The sequence below is a fragment of the Aquila chrysaetos genome, chromosome 1 (assembly GCF_900496995.4).
Source record: "Aquila chrysaetos chrysaetos chromosome 1, bAquChr1.4, whole genome shotgun sequence".
In the NCBI taxonomy this organism is placed as follows: Eukaryota; Metazoa; Chordata; class Aves; order Accipitriformes; family Accipitridae; genus Aquila; species Aquila chrysaetos.
The window spans coordinates 69,859,085-69,875,807 of record NC_044004.1 but is presented as its reverse complement, the minus strand read 5'-3'; the positions used below and the strand labels follow the sequence as shown (position 1 = coordinate 69,875,807).

The following is a 16,723-nucleotide window of genomic DNA, read 5'->3' as shown; positions in this document are numbered from 1 at the left end:
TCCCATTCGCGCTCCGCGCTCCCCCTCCCTTTCCCCCTTCTCCCCCGCCGGGGCTCGCCGCTCGCCTCCCGCTCCGGCCCGGCCCGGCCTCCCCGCGCGGTCCCTCCCGGCCGGGCCCGGCGGCGCGGACGAGCCGCCCTCCCGGCCGCCTCCCCGTTTCGGCCGGGACTGCTGCCCGGTACGTCCCGCGGGGCTTCCCGACCCACTTTTTTTTTTTTTTTTTTAAATCCCCCCCCCCCCTTTTTTTTTGTCCGCTCCCCCCCCCCCCCCCCCAAAAAAAAAAAGGAGGGGGGGGGCGCCGAGCGGTCAGATGCTTCTGCCCTGCTTTTATCGCCTTTCCGAGGGAGTCGGGAGAAGGAGGGGGGCGGAGTTTTTCCGTCTTCCCTTTGGATCCGGGCTCGGTATATATGTATTTTTAAACGTAAACACTTGCCGTGCTGGTGCCTGATGGAAGGGGAGGGCGGCGGGTGCCCCGTAACTCGGCTCGGCGTGGCCGGCCGAAAGTCTCTCCTGGCGGGAGAGCAGCCGGAGCTGTTGGCCCGGAGACGGCGGGAGCCGGGGATGCCCCGGGAGCCCTCCCCGCAGGGGCCGGGGGGGGCTTTGCCCTTGGGACTGGAGCCCTCCGCATCGGGGAGAAGCGGGGGGGGGGGTGTGTGTGTGTGGAGGAGGGAGTTGCAAGAAAAGTGCCTTTTTCTTACTTAAAAGTTCAGCCCGCTGTTGCTCAGAAGTAAATAACGTTAGCAGAGGCAGTAGCGGAGCTGACACCGAGTTCGCAGGAAAATGGAGCGCGTTTGCTGAGAGGGCAGATTTCGTGACAGGGCAGCAGCCGTGCTCTGCTCTGCTGGGCGCTGGGGCTCCTCGGTGCTGGCCGAGACGCTGTCAAGTCACGTAGGAGGAATGGGTGATGCCAGGAGTCATCTCGGCTGAGCCCTTTCCCATTGGCACCCGGGTCGCTTCACGGCATCTGTGTAATTGGTACAAAATGTTGGGCCTTTTTTTTTTTTTTTTAATCGTCATTTAGCCAGTTAGGTGGTATTTAAGTAGAAATGGCCTTTGCAGTTACCCCACCAGTGGGGTGGTTTTGTTTGGTGGTTTTTTGTTTTTTTTTTTTTGAAGCAGCTAAACCTTCAGATTGGTTTGAGAATCTGTGAATGTGGGTCTTAATGTGACCACGTTATTTTCATCTGTTAGCGATTAACAACCACTTCTCGAGCTGTTGGTGTTATGGACAATTTTTTAAATGCCAGGAAAATGGTGAAATGAGACTCTTTTTAAATTAAGAAAATAATCTTTGGGATAGCCCATTCTCTGGTTCCCAATGGCAAAAATTCTGTTTGTCTGAAGGACCCGGGATCAGACTTGCAAAGAGAACGTCCTGATGGGTCATGGCAGAGCTGTGCTTCCCTGCCAAATTGGACATGGGCTGTATTTTTGGCCAATCCTCTATGTGTATATTCACAGGATGCCGCTTTACCAATGTGTAAGAATTAAGAGCGGTATTAATGTTTTTAAAGTTTGAATAAATTTCCCACTCAAACTCTAAATCGTGTACAGTCACGCTGTCTGTTAATGGACAGAGTTGTAAGCAAGAGTTTGCTCTCCTAAATCGATAACATAAATCAGTCCCTAAATATGCTAGCTTTTTTCCACGTAGCTGCCCTTTCAGTGTATTTATAGCTCCACTTCCATACTGGAATAACATCAGAACCTTTGAGGGGAAAACCCTGACTGCAGCGTTGGTCAAGTGGTTCCCTGTCCTAAAGAAGTAATTCCCTAATTTTTGACTTGAAAGGGGCATCTGCTTTTTGAGGAGGCAGTGTATCGGAGTGATAGTGCAGCAAGCTTCTGTGAGCATGAGTCGGTTTAGCATCTGCATGCACTGTAGGCCGTAAGGTCGTAAGTTTAAATCTTGCACGTTGTTTTAGACTGTTTTCTGCTTGTATAAAAGAAAGGTACCCTTTAAAGGGGGGCTTAAAGTAAAATTCCTCCTGCTTGTCTGTAGTGCCTGATCAGTTGTAGGCTAAAGGTTCACGCTCACTTCAAAGACCTAAAAGTGACCTTGACATCATGATCGCCATCTTCAAGCAAACAAAAAGTCGATGTACTTAAGACGATGAACTTTAACTGAGTGTACTGATTGAAGTGTTGGCTTGTGCTCTCTGTAATTCTATGCTTAGGCGAAGGCACAGAAGAGCTGTGTTTTTTAAAGCTGTATTTTATACTGGTGATATTTCTAGAGGCTGCACCAGATGAAAAGATGGGAAAGTGATTTCTATAGGAAACTGCCTTTCTGCAACGCATACTTTTCACATATATATATGGAAAATTGTAACTTCACGCTCTATTAGTTTTTGCATGCAAGTGTTGGGGCAAACCCAGGTTACCATCTGGGAAGGGAGATAAAAAGTCTGAAATTGCAGTTAAATATGGTTTCGGTTCTTAGGAAGGGTGAAAAGGAGCACTTTGAAGCTAGTACATAGACATATGTTTCACAGGGTCTTCAATTTTTAGTTTGAAACAGTTGGACATGGTATTAAAGCTGGCTTACAATCTTTTTGAGGCTAAAAAAAGAAAAAAAACCCAACCAACCCTGTCCTGCAGGTGGAAAAATCAGATTTCCTTGAATATATGGCTTAACGCCATGAATGTCTTTTTCCCCCTTTAAAAGGAGTCCTATTTTCATGTCTTGTTCATGCATTTTTGGTACGGAAGTAACTTTCTGATAACTGTTGGCACCTGTTGTTGGTTCCCTGGAGCTGGTATTCAGAACAGTTTGTTTGCTGGAATAAACTGGTTGTTTCCAGCAGCAGATCTCTGGGGAAAATAGAAGCAACTTTTGGTGTCAGCTGGGGGTCCAAGATGAGGATGTGAATTTAGTAGAGGAGAAGGGGAAGGAAGCTGGGGCTAAATCCTGCACGGGTCTCTACAGCCTATGCTGTGGTTGCACGAGTAACGTGAAAGAACTTGTTTGTGCATAGGGATATAAGACTGCTAAATTTCACAGCTTCTGCTACGCTCTGTGTTGTTTTTTCCTCACTTGTTCTGTTGCCTTCAACTTTGCAAACATTTATGCCCTCACCTTAACCTACTGTACTTTTTCTGCTCTGGTCCCCTTATTTTTAAAGATGTAATTGGAAAGCCCCTTTCTCCCCATCTGTCCTTCTAAAAAGTGATAGTAAACCTTGGCTTCGTGGTTTTCTGCTACGTTGCAGTTCTGCTGTGCACGTGCCAGTTAAAATAGCTGATTCTTTGTGGTAGCAGCATAGAGGATTTTTTACTGCCATTATGCTAAGAAACCACCAGATATTTAAACACAGCTGTCCTTGGTAAAGCAAGGGAGAAAAGCTTGAGGGAATGAGAATAACTCTTCTAAATTCTCTCCTAGAACAGCTATGCTTTTGTCTGCGGGGTGGCTAGGGCTCAGTATGACAACTGGATGTGCTTTAAATCGGGATTTTAGTATTGATGGTTGGTTTATGGAACTGGTCTGTAGAAAGTCTACTGACTCAGTATTCTAACATGTCCCACTTAGAGTGGAGTAAATTTTATTTGATAAAAGGTAAAACTTCATCAAAAGCATCTCTCATAAGCTATATTGCGAAAGGAGAAAACACTTTTTTGGGTAAGTTGGTTCAGATTTTTCTGTATCTCATAGGCTTCCCTGTACTTACGAGAGTTCATAAGATGATTTTGAAAGTAAATTGGGAAACCTTCATTTTGATGTAATTATTACTAAAAATCCTGGGTTATTTGACTATTCCTGTTGATTGTGCATTTAATTATTTAAAAACAAAGAGTTGAAAAATGAGAAATGGGCTTGATCTTCCCAGGACATAAGGGGCACTGATATAATTCAGACAAGGCTACATATAGCATCCTCTTACTTATTCTAATGTTCTCAGTTGTAGACAGTGACTAAAAAAGTGCCAGGCTATTAAGCTAGTTATTCGATGTTTGAACTATAGGCTCAGATGGTGTAAGTACAAAAGTAATAGAAGTGGAATATTTTACTGTGGCTTTGTTTGGCAGTTGCTCTTTGGCACTAATCACGTAGGTGCTGTTTCTGTCTTGAGTAATACTTAAATGTGCTAAGATATGTAATGGTGTTAAGAAATGTTTTATTCAGCAGAATAGTTGTAATCTGGTAAAAGCTGCAGTGCCTGACAAAAGCCCTTTTTCTGGAAGACACCTCTTTGTGTTAAAGCTTTTTTTGTGATCTTGCATCAGCATAGTGAGCAAATTTAAGAAGCCAGTTGGTTTACAGAAAAAAAACCAAACAAGATGAGCTTGTTTGACATCATTCAGTGCTGTCCCTGTAGAGCTGGGTCAAGTTAACTCAAGACAGATGAGTGTAATCAAGTAACATTATGTGACATCTAAATATTCTGAACTTGATTGTGCTTGTGCTCCTTCAGGAGTTGCTGAAGACCTTGCAGGAATTGGTGTTCGCGCAGAAACCTTTCCTTCTGGAAGGAAGTCTCTCCCTTCCCTTCTGCTATGCAGTGTTTAGGAACCAGTATTTTGACTTTTGATATTTTTAAACATGGGTTAGTAAACCCTAAACCATGAATTCAAAAGCGTGACTAAACATGATGTTTTTGTTGATTATAGAAGGAAGTTGCATGGTTTTGTGCGCTGACTGAAGATGCTGAAACAATCTCGGGTATGACTTTGGGTGTATACCTACCTCTTAAGCTTGCTGTTTGGGTGTAAGTCTTGCTTGAGGAGCACGGAACTCATGGTACAAGTATTTATCATCTTTGACAGGACATTAGCAGCTGGTGTTGACTTTGCTGCCAGCGCTACAGCGCTGTTAGTGCTTGACCTATGGTGTATGCTCTGAATTGACTACCAGTGGATGGCTTCAGAGGGTAAGAGCAGGTGACAGTGTGTAAAACAGATTCAGAAGTCTAATATACATGTACTAAGTAAGAAAATATCTTCTGCTAGTTATTCTAATTTTCATGTAGTATACCACACTGATGTACACTGTTAATTTAAATGTTTCTGAGCTTGGATGGTCAGAAAGTACCTGAACTGCTTGGAACACTTTTTTTTTCTTGGTGTAGATAGGAAAGTCGGAGACTCAAGTAACAGAAATTGCCCCGTTCCTCTTGAAATGCAGGTGAACTACTGGACATATGAAAAAAGCCAGATATTCTGAAGGTGTTTGTTGATGTGAACTTTTTTTTTTAACAGCTGTTAAATAGTAACCCTTAATTTGGGACCGTAATAGCTGAGAGATGAGGGAAGTAGTCAAATTCTGACTTTTTGTGATGTTCTCAGTTGGATGTATAGCAGCTTACAGATACCCTTTTACGATGCTTCTGTCTTTTGGTAGGTGTGTTAATAAGATTTGTTGCAGCTAATTGCAGGGGATTACAATTCAGTGAAGAACTAACAGGGAGCAGGGAGAGGAAGTGGAAGAACAAATGAATGTCTCCCACTTTCTTGATGCTGCCTAGTGGCTGCTCTTCCATGTATGCACAAAGCCTTGCAGCATTGAACATTCAGTATAAGCAACGTACATACCAGCCAGAGGAAGTAATGAAGTACCATGAAGTTACCTTCCAATTACACACAGATGACTTTGTTTTGGATGCCTCTTAAGTCACTTGTAAGCTGAAAGCAGCTGTGTGAAATATGAATTGGATATATTGGGAAAAGAATGTTTTTATTGGACAGTTTAGCTAATAAAAAAAAAAAGTATAGGCCTTGACTGTCAAAGTGAGCATCAGTTCTGGAGGCCTTTGGCTGACCAGGTCACTCTTTCAGATGAGAGATAATCCTTGCATTTTCATTCATCTTTTCTGGTATTCAACAGTCCCTTATTCAGAAAGTGACAGACATAAAACTGTTTCCAGCATCCTTTTCTCTCTCTTTAAATTTTAAAAATCTTGGAATGATGGTTTGGACACTTCTGAGGCATGGATTTCTTTTGTCTTTTTGACATGACTTTTGAATCACGTGATTAGAATCAAGTGTAATCTCTTAGGGACATTTAGAACACATTTATTTCCCATTAAATTCGGCTCATGGTTTTGACAAAAGTCTTGGCAAAAGTGAAAGGAACATCAGTGATTAAAAATGTAGTAATTTTAAGGGAGAGAGTAATTTTGGGTCTTGTGGATTGCTCTGGCTTGGGTGTCTCATACTTTAGTCTTGCTGTCACTTTTTTCTAGTCAAAAAGTAAATGTCACCAAACTATATAGGGTGAAATATTTTCTTAAGAAGGGGAGTAAAACTGATGAGAGGCAAGTTTTGTTTCAATGTAGAGAGAATAAACGTAAAACAAAGATATGCCTCATTTTTTTCATCCCAACTGCTTTTGTAGTGTTGCAGTGACAGGCTTCTTGAGACTTTTTCAAAATGACCTTAAAATTTTACGTGCTTCAATGACTAATCATTTTATTGCCAATAGAAGCAATTTCAACTGTTGCAATTTAATTGCAGTATTTCACTAGGAGGGACAGACCTTATGTCATGCAAATTACTTGAGCAAGGCAGGCAGAAAGATCAGACAGAAAGGGATAATCTTGTCAAGGCAGGTGTGTGTTGTGTACAGGTGAATATTATTAGTCCAATGTAATTTGCTGCTGTTTTAGGGACTCTAGTGTGAATTCAGCTCCTCATATGTACAAACAAGTATTTCTAAGGCAGTACTACATTTTTCTTTCTTTTTTTGGAGGTGTGAGCAAAGGGGAATTCTGCCATCTCCAGACCGAAAATAAAGTATTGTTTATTCTCAATTCACCCTTTATCAATTCTTGATTAGGCTGTTGCGGTTCCTCTTTTATTAATTCTCTGGCTTGTTTACTTTAGGAAAAGTGTTCATAGTTGTACAAATAGTGTTAGCTTTGTAAATATTGCTTGGTGCAATATGCTAGTTGTATTTTTGAGCTTTTTTTAAAAAAAAAACAAACTGTCTTCCAATAAAAGGTCACGTAGTCAGTTTTTTGTGCTTGTGTTTGGTCTTGCTTCCAGCTGTTGACAAAAGTCTTGTTTCTCATGATTAACATTTGAGGCTCTTTGGAACATGCCACAAGGCTTTTAGTTGTAAGAATTAATCTTATGTTATGTAGTATCTGACTGTCTCCTTAGCAGTATCCAGTAGGGAAATGTTTATAAGGTAACTTTCTGTGAGATGGAAGAGACTGAATTAACTGTTGAAATCTCTAACCATCCTTTTTTTTTTTTTTAATTGGGGACAAGGAATGTTTTTCATTGCATTTTATGCACCAGAATTACAACTTTAGGATTAAACTCCCTCAGGTTATGGTGACACATTTTTCTTCTTTTTTCTTTTTTTTTTTTTTTTTTCCCTCCAGGTAAATGGCATTTATTTGGGGTAAATGACAGCATGATATTGGTGTCTCTTGGAACTGGTGGTATAACAACATGTAATTAAAAAAAGTCAGGCGGTTATGTCCATATGGCTTGTGTATTATTATACATAATAATACAAATAATTCTGTGTAAAAACATACCATGTAAAAGAGGTGATACTCCTGCTAGGAGACTGTGCCAAGTTAGTATACCAGCTTGTCACTTCTGGACAGCTGAGTTGAGGCCCCGCATAAAGAACTGAATGAAATGAAAAAGTTCTGCTTGTCCTTATTTCATACAGCAATTTACTGGCGGAGCGATTTAAAAAAATGATGCTTTTTCAGGAGCTGTGCTTGTTCTTTTCTCTGAGAATTTCTAGGAAGCCAGAAGAAAGCTTTGCCTTCTCTGCTTTTAAAAAGGAGGTAATTTTTGTCTTCTGCCACACGCTGGCTAGCTCAGGTCAGGAATCCTGATGCGGGGCTGTGTGCAGGTAGGTGAGGCCTGTGGCTGTACCTGGTGGCTGGGGATGGCGGCAAGGTATTGGGATGACCTTGCCTAGCAGGAGAAAAGCAACCTTCTCTCTTTGCCTGATTCCCGCACGAGAGTTTTCCAGCCAGCTAGCTGGTCACGTGTGGGTTGTCCTGCTGGTTTAGAAGTGAAAACAATGCCAGATAAACCCTTCGTGGCAGTGGAGATAGTGGCTGTCACAAACTAAATCTGCTTCCCCACCCACTTTCCAGCACAGCCAGCCTTGGGGCAGGGTGATGGCAGATTTGCTGCCTGCCTTCCTCCGGGGTAAGCCTGTCTCCACCCCAGGAGGAATGCGATGGGTTTCAGTGGTGCAGGCCAGCACGTTCCTCTCTCTGGGGTTACAGCTACCGCCAGGCTCTTCAGTATTTCTGCCTCAAAAGAAAAGGAAAAAAAGAAAAACAACACAAAAACAGAGGGACTTCGGTTTATTTTTCTATGTTGTCTGGGGCTTGGGATTTAAAAACAAAATAAACCTTCTGTAGGTGTTTATTGCTGACAGTAGGAGTTCACAGGATTAGATTTGGGGTACGGAATAAGAATACAGGAAGCTATCCAAACACAGTTAATACCCCTGCCTTCAAATAGACCTTTGATGCAATCAGCACACAAGAATTACAGTCCATTTGGGAGAGTTATTAAAAGGGTAAATACAGACACGATAGCAGATGAAAAATGGATTTTAAGTTTCAAAGTGGAATGATACCTGCTTATAAAAAAGAAGCAATTCTGAAAATGTGTCAGTTTGTCATTTTCCCTTTGTATGAAGAATAACTGCACAGAGTCACGTAATGTGCTAGACAAATGTTCCCATTCACGCTTAATGCATGTTTCTTTTACAGTTTTCTGATGTTTGTGTTTCCATATAGATTCTTAAGCAGGATCAGATGTAGTAGAGAAGCTGCGCCTGGTTTTGGGGTGGTGCACGGGAGGATTGGTACTTTGGAAGGACTGCTTTTTGAAGCCAGTCTGTGTAGAGCATGTGAGCAATCATTAATCCTGATGAACTCCAAAGTCCACATACAGAATCTAGCAAACGGTTATGATTTTTAAAAAAAGAATAGAAATATTTGTGATCCTTAAAAATACAGTAAAATACTGACAGCAAGTCTGCCCCTTCCCAGCAAACACTGAGAAGTAAGGAGCATATTAGGAAAGAGATGGTGGGGATAATTTATCTGATGCTCCTAGTGGTTATTGTAAGGATTGGTATTGTGTTCTTTTTATCAAGAAACAACTAAGAGAGAGGATGTCAAGGTAATGCATGGACTTGAGGTGAATTGACAATTTGTCCTTGTATAGTTCAAGTAAAAAAAAAAAAAAAAACAACGAGGCGGGGGGGTAGTGTATGGAGTACAGTTTGAAACAGAAGAGGCTGGCATTTCCCAGGACAGATGAGGCAGTGGAGTGCTCTGCCGCATGGTGTCCATGTCGGGAATGCAGGAGATTCTAGGGGGCTTGGAGAGAATCCCCCAGCTGTAAGTGTGAGTGCTTGGAGGTCTGTGGTGTGATAGGAGGAGACTTCTAAAATGTTGTGTTGTAACCAGTTCCTTTGGTTCATCTATGCGATCCAGTCTCTTCTTAGTTCTGCTGACATGCTGGAAGTGTCAGAGGTAAGCTACGGGCGTGATCCCATCTGGCAATTCTACTTTCCTAGAAAGTAGTGATCTGTATGAACTTTATGAAGTTATCTGAGTTATCTATATGAACTCTTTATTTGAGCTTTAAGCCACAAACTGACAAAAGCCCTTTTGAATATATCACTTGTTACATAATTCCATGATATCTTGTGGTGCTTTTCATTAAAGGAATGTTTCTTTCTTTCAATTGCATGTTATACTGGGTGATGTTCTCATGGTGGCATTAGATAAACTTTTTGTTTACAAAATACTTTCCTGTTGCTAAGGGAGATAACTTTAAGAAGTGCAAGAGTAGGTATAAGGTATAACAATAAGTGTATCTTCCTGAATCTTGCATGTTCTAATGCATTCCTATTTACTGTTTCTACACAATTATTGCTGAAATTATTTGCATCATGCTGTGTGGATAAATTTCACAGTCTAATGACTTGTTACTCAGTGTGAAATAACGCCCTTAAAGCTCAAAGCTGAGGTCATGTCATGCTCTTAGTTATGACCTATCTAATACAGTTGTCTGTGTGCATAAATGAAGTTAAATTGCATAAGCTTGTCAGCACTGTGAAAATAACTCAAGTTACTCTTCACTACTGAAGGTTTGTCAGCAGACTTAACACATTTACATGCACTCAGGAGTCAGTCAGTACTAAGATAAAACTTGTTTTTTCCTTTCTGGAGCTTTGGGGAGGGGAAGGGAGAAAAGGGACAGGGGGAAGATGTAAAGTGAAGACTAGAATTCAAATGACTCATCAATGTAAATTGGGAAACTTCACCCTGGTTTCATCCCAGGGTAATTTTGTCCCAGGACAAGTAACTACAGAGTTTTCTGCTATGGTGTGTACTTCAGTGCTAAGTTAATTCACACTCCTTTGCATTTTTCTTTGACCTGGTGGCTCTGTTTATCTGTGAATCTCTGCAGCTCCAGGAAAAAGAAAAAAAAAAAAAAAAAGAGAGGGGGAATAGAGGGCAGGAATTTATTGTCTGATTTATAAAGAGAGTGGCAGGAAGATCTTTACTGATTATATAAGGGAGGCACCATCATCATTACATAAATTTGATAGTGTTCTTTGGCGGCGTTCTTACAGTGCAGCCATAACTGACTGTGACTCCAGTCTTCTTGTTTGCTGTTTCAGCCTTGGAATGGGCACATTAATTATGCAGACTGTTACTGCAATTTAACAAACTTAAAACTTTTGCTAGATAGGTAGTGCTGAGAGTCAGTCTAACAAACTGTGGAGGGGAGGTGCAAAGTCGTAAGCAACACTGCTGAGATGCTCGATTGCTTCCAACAATTACTGGGAAGGCAGCGCTATTCCCATCGGGGTGCTTCTCCTGCTTTCTGCTTACGGGAAGAGGTTTTCTATCAGTCTCTGCAACCAGCATCTGACAGAGCTGAAGTATGTTCCTACCTGCCATAGCTGGCTGGAAAATTAACCTTCTTTCTTTCTGCCTTTCGATCCTTTGCTTCTGGTAGCTGTTGTTTAAAGGGAGGGCATATGGACTGCTCCTCTCTGAAATCCCTGCCTGCTTAAACAAAATAGGGAATAAGGAAGACTGATCTCTCCAACTGGGAGACTGAGCTGGACAGATGTTTCTTACTCAGTGCTAAGGAGGAAAGTCCCTGGCTAGGGGCTCTAGGATGAGGGTTAAAAGGTGAAGAAATCCTACAGGGGCCTCCTGCTGCAATGATCGCTTCAGCCCTGCACAAGTGAGAGAGAAGATCCAAAACTTCTGTGTCTCATGTCCTTTCCTCCTCCTCCTTCCTCTCATTGCAACTATTTTGTGTTTATTTTCCTACTTTTAAATTGCATAATTTAGTCCTTCCTGTCACTTCCTAATGTCTGAATCACAGGTAGCTCTTCCTGCCTGCAGTAAACAAACATTTTACTCCTGGCACCTTTCCAAATGTTGAAATTGTATTTATGAAGGTGGGGGGGGGTCCCTCTGGCAATGCACTTGGGAAGCTAATTCACTTGCATACAGGTTGGATAAGCTGCTTACTGCACGCTTCTGTGGCCAACTGATTTCCTTGTCTTTCCAATCTTCTAAACTGATGTGGCTGCTTGGCTGATCAGGACAAGCAGGTGGATGGTAGCGGATGATAAAAACAGAATATAAACAGTGGGTTATGAGCTTCTGAAGTTAATAACAGTAGCAACTAGGTTGCCTCAAGTATTCCTGCTGGTGGTGTTGCCTCTTCTCTCCTCTCTCTCGTACCTTGCATCTGTGTACAGTGCTGAGATACATGGTGTCTGCCATTTAACCAGTCACTTGTGATAAACACTGTCTGGTCTAACATTAGGGCTTTGCTCATTTCTTGGATTCTTTCACTGCAAAGCAAGAAGATAACACAAAATACTTTGGGTCACGTGGTCTGCCTCCATCAGCCTGCTGGACCTCTTAGGCCATATTTGTAAAAGCTGCAAAATATGAGTGTGTCATGCTCACTTTTCCTATTACTACTTTTATTTTATATTTTAATCTTTATTTTTTATTTAATTTTTTAATTTAGCCTTCATTTTATTTTTAATCGACTGACTTCAGAGTGATGCATAGAAGACACAGCTAACATCCATGGGGACTCCCCACCTCTCCCAATGCACTCGCATTCTCTCTTCGCCGGTTTCTGTCCTTTATGGGGAAAACTCATCTTGAATCATGATAGACAAGCCTCATGGTGTGCTGAACACTACAGCTCCTATACCGCAACTACATGTGGAACTGTTAAATGGACTTGGTAAATGGAGACAGCAGAGGAAAGATCCAGTCTTTGTTTTGGCAAGTTTGTATTTGTACTTTCCCATCCATCTGTGCATCCTCACTTCCCTCTCTGTTTCTTCCTACTAAGACAGGAAGAAGGTGAGAATAAGTCAAATATATTTAGGACAGACTAGATAAGGTAAGAACACCCTGAATGTTAAACTGACTTGTTAATTGTGCTCTCTTGTAAAAGAGAGCGAGCGAGCGCACCTTCTCTTCAACAGTTACAATTTACCTTGATTTTTGACTGTGTTGCGTATAGCATGGGAAGCATATTCTCCATGCAGATGATTTAAAAAAAAAAAAAAAAAAAATTTGGTAGGTTGTGCCAAAAAAACAAAGCAACAGAATATTACTCTAGCCTAGCTTAATACCAGTTTCAGAAAAGACACTTGAAGTCAAAGAACTCTGCTGTTACATGCCATAGGAATGCCTCGTGTTCCAGTTTCTCCTGGCTGAGGTTGCGTATGCACAGGGGCATGGGGTTTTCCCTTGTGCCATTTGTTCTTATCTGGTCATTAAAGGAAAGGATGGAGTTCCTCAGAAAGATAAGTTTGAGAGATTTTTGGACCTGGTAGCTCATCTTAGAATTTGTGAATGGGTTGGATAACCTTTCTGTTGTAATTGCCTACTTATGGTATTTGCTTGTGTGTAATGAAAGAATTTACATTTCTTTCCACCACAGTGGGAGGAGTTTCTGATTCCTATGGTTGGGGCTGAAATGAGTTTTTTCTGTATTTGGAGTATGAAAGTCATTTTATTGGCAGTGCAGTTTGGATAATGAACAATGCTAGGGAATTGGGAAGAAAGAAGTGTGATAGAAGACAGTATCCTGTTTATAATATATTCTAGTATAAAATTATGGTGACCTGTTTCTTAATAACACTATACCATGTGGGAACTGAATGTGGAAACAACTATATGAAGATATTTTTATTTTATCTGTTTGTTGCATACATTTTGACATTCTTGAAACTAAATAGTACATATTCAAATAAGTACCATGTTAAATAACGTAGAAAATACTTTTGTGTCCTTTGTACACTGTATGGTGAAAGTTTTGCTGAATCAGAAGCAAAAATGTAAGGGTTGGGTCCTGTAATTATAGTATTACAGGACCTGTCTACTATTGCCTTTTAATTTAAGCTTGTAATAGAAAGTATTTCTGGTTGGAATGAAGATAACACTGGCCAAAGTGTAATGAAACCCAATTTTTCAATCATTTGCATTACTTTAAGTTGTCTTGTAATGTTCCACAGTACTATTTTATCAGTTCTAGTCAATAAATGCCATATTGGTGTGCAAATATTTTCATTTGAACTTGAGGTTATTAAATTGTACTCCTGCATTGAATTTCAGTGGTTGCATTATTGTCATTCATCTAAGGCAATGACAATCTTGCCTCCTCAAAGGATGTTGGGCTTTTTGTTTCTTTAAGAAGACATAAGTAGTATTAAAGTCAGCGGAGGGTTGGATGATTTTTAGCAAAGGGTTGAGCACTGCTTCTATGAGTTACTTGTGAAATTCCAGTAAGTCTCAATTTAAAGTGCAAATATTTCTCTAGGCAATTGAACTGCACAGCCTTAAGTTGCTATAAAACACCTTTATAGTGTTATGAAAAAAATCACGCTAAGCTTTATACCAAAACTTGTAACTCTGCAAGCAGGCGTAAGCCAAGAAAATGGTTGAGACTGTAGTAGAAACATGCTTTCCCACGAAATAAAATCCAGGGATGTAGCCACTGTAATTGTGCAATAAATTATCATAAATGTGATGTCATAGTCTCTGCAACTTTCTGAAGGGGTAGTCTGATTTTGAAATCAACCGAGTAGTGAATAACAAGCCTCTGAATTGGCCCAGACAACAGCAGACACGTCTGCATCATTTGGGGAAAGCCGTCATCTCCTTAGAGAATTAAACTATTTCAAAATAGAAGTTGTTGACTCAATGTGTTAATCTTGGCTTTTCATGAAGAAGTGCAGCGTCCCACACTGATTAATTTTTTTATTTTTTTTTTAACAGATCCTTAAACTACCGGCTACATAGGTAAAAAGAGACTGATTGGAGGAAAGTTCATTGAGGCCATTAAATGTAGTTCCTCTAAACTGCAGTTATTCCCCAGTAGCATTCAAACAACTTCTTATTCATCTGTGGAAAAAGGTCCCCAGATGCAGATGTGATTGCAGGATTGTAGCTTTTGATTTACAAGGATAATTTCACAGGCTTGCCCAGGGGCATATTGTGAAGATTAGGCAGAGCACAACCAATCTTTAAGGTTTCAATAGCATAATTCAGAAACTTTGTTTCGGGTAATTATTCTATGTGATAACAAGGACATATTGCTTGAACGCTAGCTCTGTTAGTCATGTATTCTCTTAACATAAAAAGACAGAATGAGAGAGTCCTCTAAGTTTGTTACAGTTCTGGATTTAAAATTAAGTATTGTTAATGAAATGAGCTGAAAGAACATGTTGAACTTCCACTGAGTGTGGTAAAACTTACGTCAATGTCCAAATAAGTATATATTCTAAATACAATAAAGCACAATGTATATTTTTCAGCTTTTACCATGATGTCTTGGCGTATATATAGTAATTAAAACAATTTAACCAGCTTAGAAATTAGTGATGTGCCAACAAAAGATACCTCTTTGCCTTCCTAGTAGGAAAATCTTCACAGCCATCCCTGTATCCTTCAGGCAAAAACCTGGGTAATTAAATAAGCCTTGCAGTATGCCCAGAAGGTCATCTGTAAGGGGGAGGCGGGAGCAAAATTCAGAGCCAAGAGCCTTCCCAGAAAACTATCTACTGGTACATCTCCATGTTTGGGAAGCCTTGGCTTCTGCCTGGTTCAGTCTTTCCTTGTGACTTTTACAGATGTCTGCAGAGGCCTACCAGTGACCTTTTCCAAGCTGATTCTTGTGTCAATAGTTCATTCATTCTTTATATTTTTTTTCCCCTTTCATCTTTATTCACTTTAGAAACAATCAATAACTCCTTGCTTGAGCTCTTGTATTTAGCCTTATTACACTATACCCTGCTACTGTGGCAACTGGATTCGTGTCTCTACTAAAAAGTAGTAGTCTTTTTTCTCCCCCCCCCCCTCCCCCCCCCCCTTTTCCTTTTGGTCTCACTTTCCATTGGGGATCTGCAGCTTCTGTGTTAGCTTGTATCTCTTCATCTTTGCTCTTTCTTGCCATTGACCTGTCCGTGGATGACTTCCCATGCTCATTTTATGTAAGCTTTACATCAATGGCACATGCTTCAGTCTTTCTGCTGTGAAGTGCTGCCTCTTCTCTGACTTGTCTTCTGTGTACTGCTATCGTTAATGTTTTGCTACCAAATGAAGTATATCTTCTGTTTTCTTGGAAGTTGCCTTTGCAGTTCACGTTCTCTATTCCTTTAAAATATACCCACATTTACCTAATGATTAAGTCTCTTGACTGCTAGAGTTGCCTATTCCAGGAACACGTAGATGACATGGCCCACTTTTGCCATTGGGTGGGCGTGTAGACTTTTTCCAGACAGAACCAACTATAGCTGGTGTCATGTTGGTTTTTTTTGTCAGGCTTGCTAACTGTATTTTATATCTCTAAATGCAACAACAATTTTCTTCGTAAATTCATGGAATTTGGACTACTTGAAGGTTGTGTTTAAAGCCTTTCATAACTGTACTGTATCTCTGTAGAGACTTATCTCATTATTTTTCCTGTCTGCTCTTAACAGATTTATCTCTTGGCTTTTAAACTCTGTGCTAAGTTTGGGGTGAACTGATTAAACTCTTTTCTGAACTATTAGAACTTGAGTATTTTTTTCATTCAGTTCTTAATTAAGGCTGATTTCTTCTGTTAAATGTACAAAGGATTTGTAGGTTATTCTATTCACTTGCATATTTTTGTGAAATGCTCTTATGTCTACAAGGGTAAGGTTTGGTTTTGGACAAGGAGGATGTTAGCACTGAATGTATTTTTTACTCTGGGCGTGTTATTTTTGGGCATGCTATTTTTCGACATGTTATTATTTGTTGTATTTAAAAATTACAATTATAATTTCCCCCCCAAACATACTAAATGGATATGAACGCCTTATAGAGCAAAAGAACTATTTTCCCCATTTTTCATCTGTCTTCCATCTTTCTGAGATTGTACATTACTGAGGGAAGGAACTGTGGACGATGTTTGCAGGAGAGTTCATGCTGAAAAACGGTCCCATTTCTCTCTTCGTTTGGAAAGCATGTAGCAGGCTTTAAACATAATTGCTCTTTTTTAGTCTAATCTGGGTAGAGGGAGAGATTCCTTTGTAGCTAGGACTTTGCCTATATGGAGATCCATTAAGGCTGAAATGGCTTGAATTTGTGCATAGAAACAATTGACAGAATACAGGCTGGAGAGCATGGGAATTATCTGCGCTCTGTTAGGAGCGCTGCCAAGATAAGCTGCTGCCTTCTGTATCAGCTGTAAAGTTTCTTTGTGG

At 40.6% G+C, this 16,723-nt stretch overlaps 1 protein-coding gene across 8 annotated transcripts in view; it reads left to right on the top strand.

Annotated features, from left to right (window-relative positions):
• Positions 1–16,723, top strand: part of GAB1 (GRB2 associated binding protein 1) — a 102,798-nt gene that overhangs the window by 687 nt on the left and 85,388 nt on the right. Inside the window, exon 1 of one of the 8 annotated variants that reach the window (XM_030016658.2) lies at positions 637–975. The exons of the other annotated variants lie outside the window; for them this stretch is intronic. The gene's annotated coding sequence lies outside the window, so the exon portion shown is untranslated. Of the gene's footprint in view, positions 1–636; positions 976–16,723 lie in introns of those variants that run through there. 8 annotated transcript variants of the gene reach the window in all.